Source organism: Cygnus atratus, chromosome Z, assembly GCF_013377495.2.
Source record: "Cygnus atratus isolate AKBS03 ecotype Queensland, Australia chromosome Z, CAtr_DNAZoo_HiC_assembly, whole genome shotgun sequence".
Classification (NCBI taxonomy): Eukaryota; Metazoa; Chordata; class Aves; order Anseriformes; family Anatidae; genus Cygnus; species Cygnus atratus.
The window spans coordinates 15697511-15706843 of record NC_066396.1 but is presented as its reverse complement, the minus strand read 5'-3'; positions in this window follow the sequence as shown (position 1 = coordinate 15706843).

Sequence of the window (9333 nt, the reverse complement as noted above, 5' to 3'; positions counted from 1 at the left end):
TTTCCCAGCCCATGTCATAGACCTTTGGATCAAAAATTGTGAATAGACAGGTTTGTGTGGGTAGGGCTTCCTCCAATGTGTGAATTTTGATTATGAACCTTCTGATGGCAGCAACTACCTGGGACGTTTTGGGATATGGCAGTCTACCAAGGAATTGATAGAGGATGCTTTTGTTCTTGAAATACCCTATTTATTTCTAATGTTTGTGGACATTTAATCTTACGTCAATAGGAAACAAAAAAAAAAAGATAAACTGACTGCTTAGACTTGTCTTCATTATTCAGAATTTTCCTTTCTAAGCTTTTCACAGAAATAAAAGAAAAGAAAAAAAAATTGAAAAAAAAAAATCACAAATCTAACATCCCAAGCTTCTAAAACAACCTATAAACCTAGATATGTCAATTTCTCTCTCGCTAGCTTTTTTTTTTTTTTTCCTACAAAAATGAAGCGTGTTTTTCTAAAGGACATGGCATATGAAAAATTTGGCACTGTAAGATCTGATTCACTGCAACATCTTCTTCTATTCCATTCTGACTAACACAAAGACCAGTGATGTAGAAATGTCAACCCTCATTTTATATGACATTAATATTTTCCAAAGCTTTGATGTTCTGAAACAAAAATTACAACAGAATCAGTTCTGCTATCTTTAGATTTAATGAGGAAAAAATTCAGCATTCTATAAGATACACAAAACTTTTTTTTCCTTTCATCAGAGCTAAAAGATTATTTGCCATGGCACAAAAAGGAAAGAGAGAGAATATCTATTTTTGAATGCATCTGTTGATTATGATCATAAATTAAGATGACTTTTTGTTCTTTAAAACTGATGGAAAAGTTTAAAATCTCAAAAATACAGTAAGAGCAGGAAAAAAATATGGCAGTTTCTTCAAAATTTCATCCAAAAATAAGTGTCCTAAACTTAGAAACCAATTGCTTTGCTTTCATATGACTGGAATATCTTTCCATTGCTTCAGTTTTGATTTTTTGGGGGTACGGCTATTGTACTGATTTGTGAATTTCTAGTCCATAAGCCAGTGGATGTCATACCTGGGGCTTGTTCCTCATCACATTATTGATTCCACATTACTGTTGGAGGCTTCTAGAAAGTTCTTTTAGCCACCAGTTATTGGACTAGCTGCAAGAACTGTGTGGAAAATAGATACATGAAAGAGGAGCTTTTGGTACCCTACGTTAGAAAGCAAGTTAGATCTGATAGCCATTAGAGTTATTCTTAGCCCTAATATTTATGAATAAAATAAAATAAAATAAAATAAAATAAAATAAAATAAAATAAAATAAAATAAAATCTTTATTGATTACGGGTGTAAATTTTAATCCATATTTTAAAGAAATCCCAGCATATTCAAAGTTACAGATCTACAAAACTGGCAGTAATTTAAAAGGAAAGGCAAGATGTAATTGAGAAATAAAGAAGCAAATTCAATGGTTTATTTCTTAAAATTTTAAACTACATCAGATGAGCAAATTAACAAATGAACAAATAGCTGATGAGCATAACCTTATTTTGTCAGCTATTTTACAATTCAAAGTTGATGGACACTATGTGGGAAAGAGCTTGATGCATAGACGGAGTACCAGATGAGTAATCTGGAAATTTGGCTCTTACCCCTGCTACTGGACTTCCAGATAGCCTTTGGCAAGTCATTTCCATAGCTTGTACCTCTATTTCCTGGTATTTTCATAAACATGGATTTTCACTGAGATCTCCATTTTGAGATCTCTTGGTAATGCTCTCATAGTTCACTTGTATTGTTTTCATATTTTCCTGTGATTTTATCCTTTCTGAAAGTAAAATGTAGTCTGGGCATGTGGGATATAATTTATCCCACAGCACTACCCTCAAGGAAATAATGTTAACCCACATCTATTTGAGGAACCTAAAATGGGATGTAAGACAGGCTTATGCATCTAATTCTGAACTTTCAAAAACCTTTGCTCAAAGATTGTTTAAAGTTCATAGGTGTCTCAGGCATCAAAAAAGCCAGAAATCAACTTCTAACGTGTATAAAAGCACCCGAGCACCTAAAATTAAACAGGACCACACAACTCAGCACACCAGTGTATGTACACTCACTCATGTATCACAGAGCAGAGTGAGCACATGTCATGCTGGAATCCTGAAACTAAATCTCCTTATCTCAGTGAGAGATTCAATCCAGTGAGTGTTAACAACTGTACCTGTGAAAAGAGAGACTTAAATTTCGGTGCTTGCTTGAACTGCTGCTTATTTATGTTGCATTAGACAGTCATAAAACACATAAACAGACCATGGAGCAGCAACTGAAACCCAGATCTTTATTTTAAAAACAATGTTTTAACCCTGAGTTACAGTGTTAGAATTGGTGTTTTTTCTGGACAACAGTCCATGCAAAGTGGAATAGCAACGTTATAATCAAGTAAGAAGAAAATGTCATTATTTTGACTAACATGGCTTATGCACTTTAATGGATTGAGATTTGAATCTAAATCTTCTTCAGGCAGAAGGATTAGAACTGAAAAGTCCCATCACATTAGTAATAACCTGGGGATGAAAGATCACCGCTTGTCCATTCACCTCTGTTTCACAGTTCTGATTCCTGCTTCATTTGACTGAAGATTTACCTGAAGTGTCTATAAATTCAAAGAAGAAAATGACGTTTCTCTTAGGTATATAGACAACAATGCATGTGCAAGATGCTATACCTTCTTCACCAGCAGTGAAGCATGCGGTACTTATGGAACGTGATGACAAACACCACAATGCCAAAATCCTTCATCATGATCAGATTATCATAGTAGTTATATTGCACAGAAACAGGCAGGAGCTCACATGTAGAAATGACCATGTCTACAGTCACTCTGCAATTTCTGGAAGCTCTGACAGTGATTCAGTTCTGATTCCAACTTTATAACATCCTTTTTCTAATAGAAATATATGGGAAGAATATTTAGATATCTTGCACTTACCAGTAAGAAATGACAGTCTGATAGCCACATAAAGGCATAATCAGGTACTATTCTGACATGAGTAAAACATTGTCTCTGTTCAGGTCTATGTTCAGGTCCTTCTAGTTCAGGTCAGCTAAAAAATAAAATAATAATATTGTTAATAATAATAATAAAAAAACTACTACAATATTTGTTACAGCTAATTTCAAGAACATTGCAAAAAGCCATTTGTGAAACAGGGGATGTGTGTGTGTGTGTGTGTATGCACACACATTTCTGAAGAGGCTGATTCAGTCAGGATCTGTAGCAGCATAAATCACAACTTCCTGAGTTTTTATTACTGAGTTATTTGTTTGAAAGCCAACTATCTGAGGATATGACTCTTGATATAATTCCCTGATTTTCATAACTTTTATCTATACAGAAAATTCCACAAAGGCTGACTCAATAAAAGACAAAGACAAGACTACTTGAAACTGATGGAGTACTTACCTTTTTGACACAATTTTAAAGCCAGCAGGAGCTCTAAGAGTAAGCAAGCTGAAGAATTGGTCTAGGACCTGGATTTTAACTTAGCCTTGGGGAAGGGTGACAAATAAACATCATTATGACAGAGGAAGCCCTTGTGAGTCAGATAGCCTCTCTGACTTTCTCCCTTTCTGTTACAGTTGATAATATCACCAGCAAAATATCCCTTCCTCTAACTCAGCACCAGCAGAGTAAGAAGACCTTAGTCTACCCATTCTCTGTTACCAGCATCCCCAGCTAAATACCTTATTGAGCCAAGCACACCTCTTACTTACTGCTGTCAAAGCAGACCAATGTCCAAGGCACTAGAAAAGGGGCAATTGAAGTCCTCTTTTTCTCAGCTGCAAAGATGCATTCTTCAGACTAATTGGTTACAAATGTTCACTTAACAAACAAAGTTATTCATATGTTACAGTAATGCAATAGTGAGTCTTGAAGACCTTAAATGTTGTTCACTTGTCTTCCTAAATCAAAATCACACAGCAATTATTATAGGGAGAGAAAAAAAAAAAAAAAAGAAAAGAAAAAAAAAAAGCAGTGCTTAAATGAAATGTCATTTTTAATATGTGGGAAATTTTTATCCCAGAATTTAATGATTTTTGTTTGTTTGTTTGTTTGTTTGTTTTACCAGAGAGCAAAACCTCTATATGAATGAGTAGTATAGCTACAAAAAATAAAAAATAAATTTAAAAAAAATCAAGGATTAGAAATTAAATTAGAAGCCTTTTTCTGCTATGCTCTTGATTTTTTCTCTCAGTTGTGATCAAGCACTCGTACTGTCTGACAGGTATTCATGCACTATATAAAAAAAGCTGCTACGTCAAGATCCTGGTGGATGTGCACACATGACACACGTACTACATTGCAAAATCTATAGGCAGGATGAAAAAAACTCAATGCAGGATGAAGGAGCATTAATTACTGTCTTCCTTAGTCTGCACTGGGAATTTCCAGGGAATTTCTAGAATTGCCACGCCCTGATATATTTTCTGCAATTTGGTCAGCGCAGGAAAACCACATAGAATCTGTTGAAGTCAGCTGCCCAGAATCAACTGAAATTTGAGTCCTGTTTATTCTCTAAGTTTTGCAGAATTAGAGTTTTAGAGAGAAAAGATCCTCATAAAAAAGAAATGGAAAATAAATTATTGTGAAAGGATGGGAGCTTGCCCTGTTCTTGCTTATGCTGTAGTTTCACAGATGTCAGTTAGTAATGCAACTATTTTGTTAAGCTTTAAACAAGAGTTATTTGGCTACTTCAAAATCGTGAAAACTATAGAAAAGGAATTTAGTGATCACCTAAATTGACCCCTGCACTAGACCTGGTCCACCTAGAAAAACCTATCTAGAATCTTTGTTACTTGCTTTTAAATCTTCCCATGAAAAAGATCATATAACCTACCAGTTCTTTGTAAAGCTCATCAAAAGTAACAAACATTGTGTCATAATAATGATCGTCTCCTGGGAGGATATATAACAGTTACTTTGGTACTAGTCTTTCAAGTTATGAAAATGTAAGTATCTTTCAGACTTGAAAATGTGTCATGCAAAAGTTGTCTTCTCACACTTTGGGTTGTTTTTAATCCCTCAAAAATCTTTATAATCTCACTCGTGATACCCAAAATTCTAGAAGAGAAATCCCACACCTAAGCTGGCTGAAAGTCTTAGTAAGCAAAGCTGAAAAACCCTGCCTTAGGAGTACTTAAACACACACTTAGTTTTTAGTATATATATGATCATCTTGAAATTTATTGAAATATTCAAATGATTAAACACCTGCTTAAGAAATTGACTGGTTGGCTGGCAAAGGGCTCAAAGTTCAGGGCCAAGCCCAGTTTTCTTTGAAGACCTGATAGTTTAGAGCATCTTATTTATGGACAGTGCTTTCTATGTAATTTTACTAGGCAGAACACATTATGATTTGGTGAATGGACTTGCATTTGTTCCCCTCACATTCTTAGCCTCAGTAATTATCTCTTCACAGTAATGACATGCACATTGCTCCTGTTGAAGAAGACAACATTTTTACATATTAACTGACATTGATTGATCTGATTTTCCCAGAAATCCAGGATGAGCACAGTCATTCTCAGTGTCAGGACACTCCCTACCCCCAAACCTTCACTGTTCAGAAAGATCTACACTTATCAGCCATCAATCAATAAACTGGGGAGAGGACGTCCGAACCATCATTCATCCACTTCTCTGCAGATGCTCCATGTTGTGAATAGGATAGGCTGTTTTACAGGGTCCACCATACTATGCATATCTGACCAGATCTCAGATATACTAAATGGACAATTTTGCATTCTGTGGGAGGTATGGCTTCTCTCTAGCTCCCATTTGAGGATATTAAGCGATTGCAAGAGAAATGGAATGGAAAGGTAATCTTCCTGAAGACCAGTAGGGAACAAATTGTACAGTGGAGCAGCAAAGCAGGTCACAGTTTTAGACTGACGGAAGAGGACATTTTACTGCAAATTGCTGAGATAAAAAGACTTTTATTCCCCTCACCCCTACACCCACAGCTCAGAAAGTAATCCTTTTCCTTTTGGCTGTGAGAGAAGAAAGATCTGACTTGTGGTGGTTTATCTGAGGATGTCATTTGCTGACAAATTTAAATGCATGTCCATAGGGAACCAAGACCAAAAAGACTGTTTTGTAATAAAATTGTATGGTCTAAGTAATATGTTATTTGTAAATGCTTTTTGATTTTTACTGAGTTATCACTATTGAGATGTCATGAATCTAACTAGCCTAAACTCATGCCCAGAGCTTTTTTGACTCTTCAATAATTTACTAACTAATAAAATTGTTAATTAATTGAACAGTTTGTCTGCCTTTAGGTGTACATCTGACACAAGCACCAATAAGTCACACTAACATGAGGCAAGCTGAAGAAAAGGTCACCACAGTTTTGTTAAATCATTTGTACAACAGATTCATAAAACTTCAGAAAGCATTAAAAGAACTAGTGTTGAATATCTCAAAAATTAAACATGTAATTTTATACCTGCATAATCTGTGGAAATTGTATATTTCCACAAATATTTTATGTAGGTTTATCTGTTCAGCCCTTCCGTATGCTCTCCTCAGCTTTTTCTATTACATAGTACTTTTCCACGGAAGAGAGTCAACATTTGCTAGAGTTAAGTAACTTGCTCTTTTCTGTTTATATTTCTATCATTCAGATACACAATAAAGGTTCCAAGATGATATTCTTTTCCCAGTAATCACATGAATAGGGTAACTTGGTGATTCAGGGCTGGAAGTATTACCCGAAGCAAGGCAGCATCACAAGCACAGTAGAAGAGCAAGAAAGGGAGTGCCTCTCCTTTTTTGACCTCCCCTCTTCATTCTTTGGCTGCAAGATGCCCTTCTACGCTTTTGAAAGCTGTTCAGAATAAGCGTATACCATATACACAGGCTTCTGCTGCTTGTTATGATCAGTGACATCTCTTGGTTTGGCAGATTCCAGCCTTTTTTTAGGGGCTTGTATTCCTGAGCTGCACTGAAAAAAAATGCAGCAGGTTTTTTGTTTGTTTGTTTGTTTTAATATTTTAATATACAAGGAGGGTATTTTACCAGTTACTGGCATACAAAAAAAGTGTCATTTTCAAAGTTCTTCACTTTTAACTGCATGTACAGCACATGAAACATGATGCCATTTTTTGAGAATCTGACATTTAGGAGCTAATTATTATCATCAGTGACTGTCAGCTTGGTTAAAATCTGAAATAATTTGGATCTGTGTGGCCAGTTGTTACCCACATGTCATAAAGAAAAATAATTTCTTTAAGCTTGGCAGAATGGATGACTGCTCTTCAGAGCTGCTTAAAACTTTAACATGCTGTAAACGTTTTAAATAATGCTAGAAGGAAGATACCATATTGTTTTCCTTTGTCTCTGTGTTTTGATCCTCATAAAAAGCTAAACAATCTACTAATAAATATAGATCTAATTAAGCTGGATTTCCAAAACCATAATCAGCTATTGAAGAGTACTTTCTAACAGAAGAAAATCATCCTTAAAAAGATCACAACTCTGGAATATGCTACCTTTGAGGGACTCGTTTTTTAATAGAGAAAACAGCAGTAAAGCCCATCTGTTCTTTCTGAACTCCAGGACTAAATAATAAGACTGCACACAGCTGAGAAATTATACCTTAGTCATGGTGTTCTTAGTAATGACATTAAGGGTACTAGGATACCCTACCCTAAGCTATGGCATGCTTTGGAAAAAAAATCCCACAGACTTCAACTGACTCAATTTAAATTTATTTCTTTTCTTCATGGTATCTTCAGTGAGACTCATTTATCTGATAAGTACGTGAAAAAGGTATGGTTAAAGTCTTTGGAAAAGTGGTATCCAAATCTGCACAGATGGGATGTGCCCCAGTAAGCCACATTATGCCAGGTATCTTCCGGGTTATAGCACACATAGGAAGGCTGACAGGTGCCCCGCCTAGCTGGTGGTGTCTCCAGTGCTGCCCGCTAAGCCAGAGGGGAATCAGGAGCTGTCTGTTGCTTTCGAGCCCCCCTGAGCACTGCCCAGCTAGTGGAGGGCTTGCTTCCGTCACCCTTCCTCACGCTGAGAGGTGCTTACTCACAGAAGTAATTCCAGTGACTGCTACAAATTAACTGACAAAGAAGAGGCAATGTGTGAGCTCCCCCTGCAATGTGTGAGCTATTAACTAGCTCAGAGGGAGCCCAGCTGGCTACCCTGGTTGCCTGTGGTGAGGCAAGCATGTTCAGCTGTTGGGCTGATGTTCCTAGCTGTCAGCTCTGTTTCAAATAGCTCCACAAGCAATGCCTAGAAGTGACTTCTTCACTCCCTTCCAGTAGCACTGAAGAAGGATGGAGCCTAGCAGAGCTGCAGATTTTTGGTTTGGCTTTGTTGTCTGTGTAAAAGGGATCTAGGTTGGATCCAGAAAGAGTACTGATAGTTAGCACCTTTCAGGATACACAATTCTGTTTAAAAAAAAAAATATATATATATATATATAACTTTTTTTCATTTTGTCTCAGTTACGTCCCATATAAACACCTGTTCTGGTAAATTAAGAAATACAATACAAAGACATGAAGGTGGTTTTACACATTTAAGTACAAAATTGTCCATTTTTCTGGAAAGCTTCCTCCAAGGAACAGGAGCTTCAATATCATAAATAAGCCAACACCTTGTTTCAGTTGAAGATTTGGATCTTGTGAAGCAGTAGTGAAATGTTTACAGTGTATCTTCAGAAGTTGTATAAACAGCTAGAATAACCAGGGTGGAGGGATAAATTCACCAGTATCCCACTTTTATCCACATAAAAGGTCAGCTTGTCTTTTCCAAGTATTAACGCTGCACACAAGTTCATTTCAAATAATAATTTTGATTCAAGTCTAGGCACACCAAATCAGCTGAGGTCTGAAAACAGTGTGAGAGACTGCTATCAGGAAAAGGATAATAAAATCACACAGAGATTCGGTGATTAAATGTGGTAGCAATATCAATTACAAGGAAAACCCATGGGTGTATTGGCTTATGTGTAAAGAGTGACTATCAGAAGGCACAAAGTATTTCCTCAGCCATCATTGGTTTTCCAATGGAAAATTTAGGCCTAGATGAGACTGGGGAGGGGGAGGGGGGGGGGGAGAAGAGTAAGGAAGGAAGGAAGGAAGGAGGGAAGGAGGGAGGGAAGGTGGGAAGGAGGGAGGGAAGGAAGGAGGGAGGGAAGGAGGGAAGGAAAGGGGGAGGGAAGGGGGGGAGGGAAAGGGGGAAGGAAAGGGGGAAGGAAGGGGGGAAGGAAGGGGGAAGAGAGGGAGAGAGAGAGAATTCTGCAGACCTCACTAGCATTTGCCCCTTCCTGGC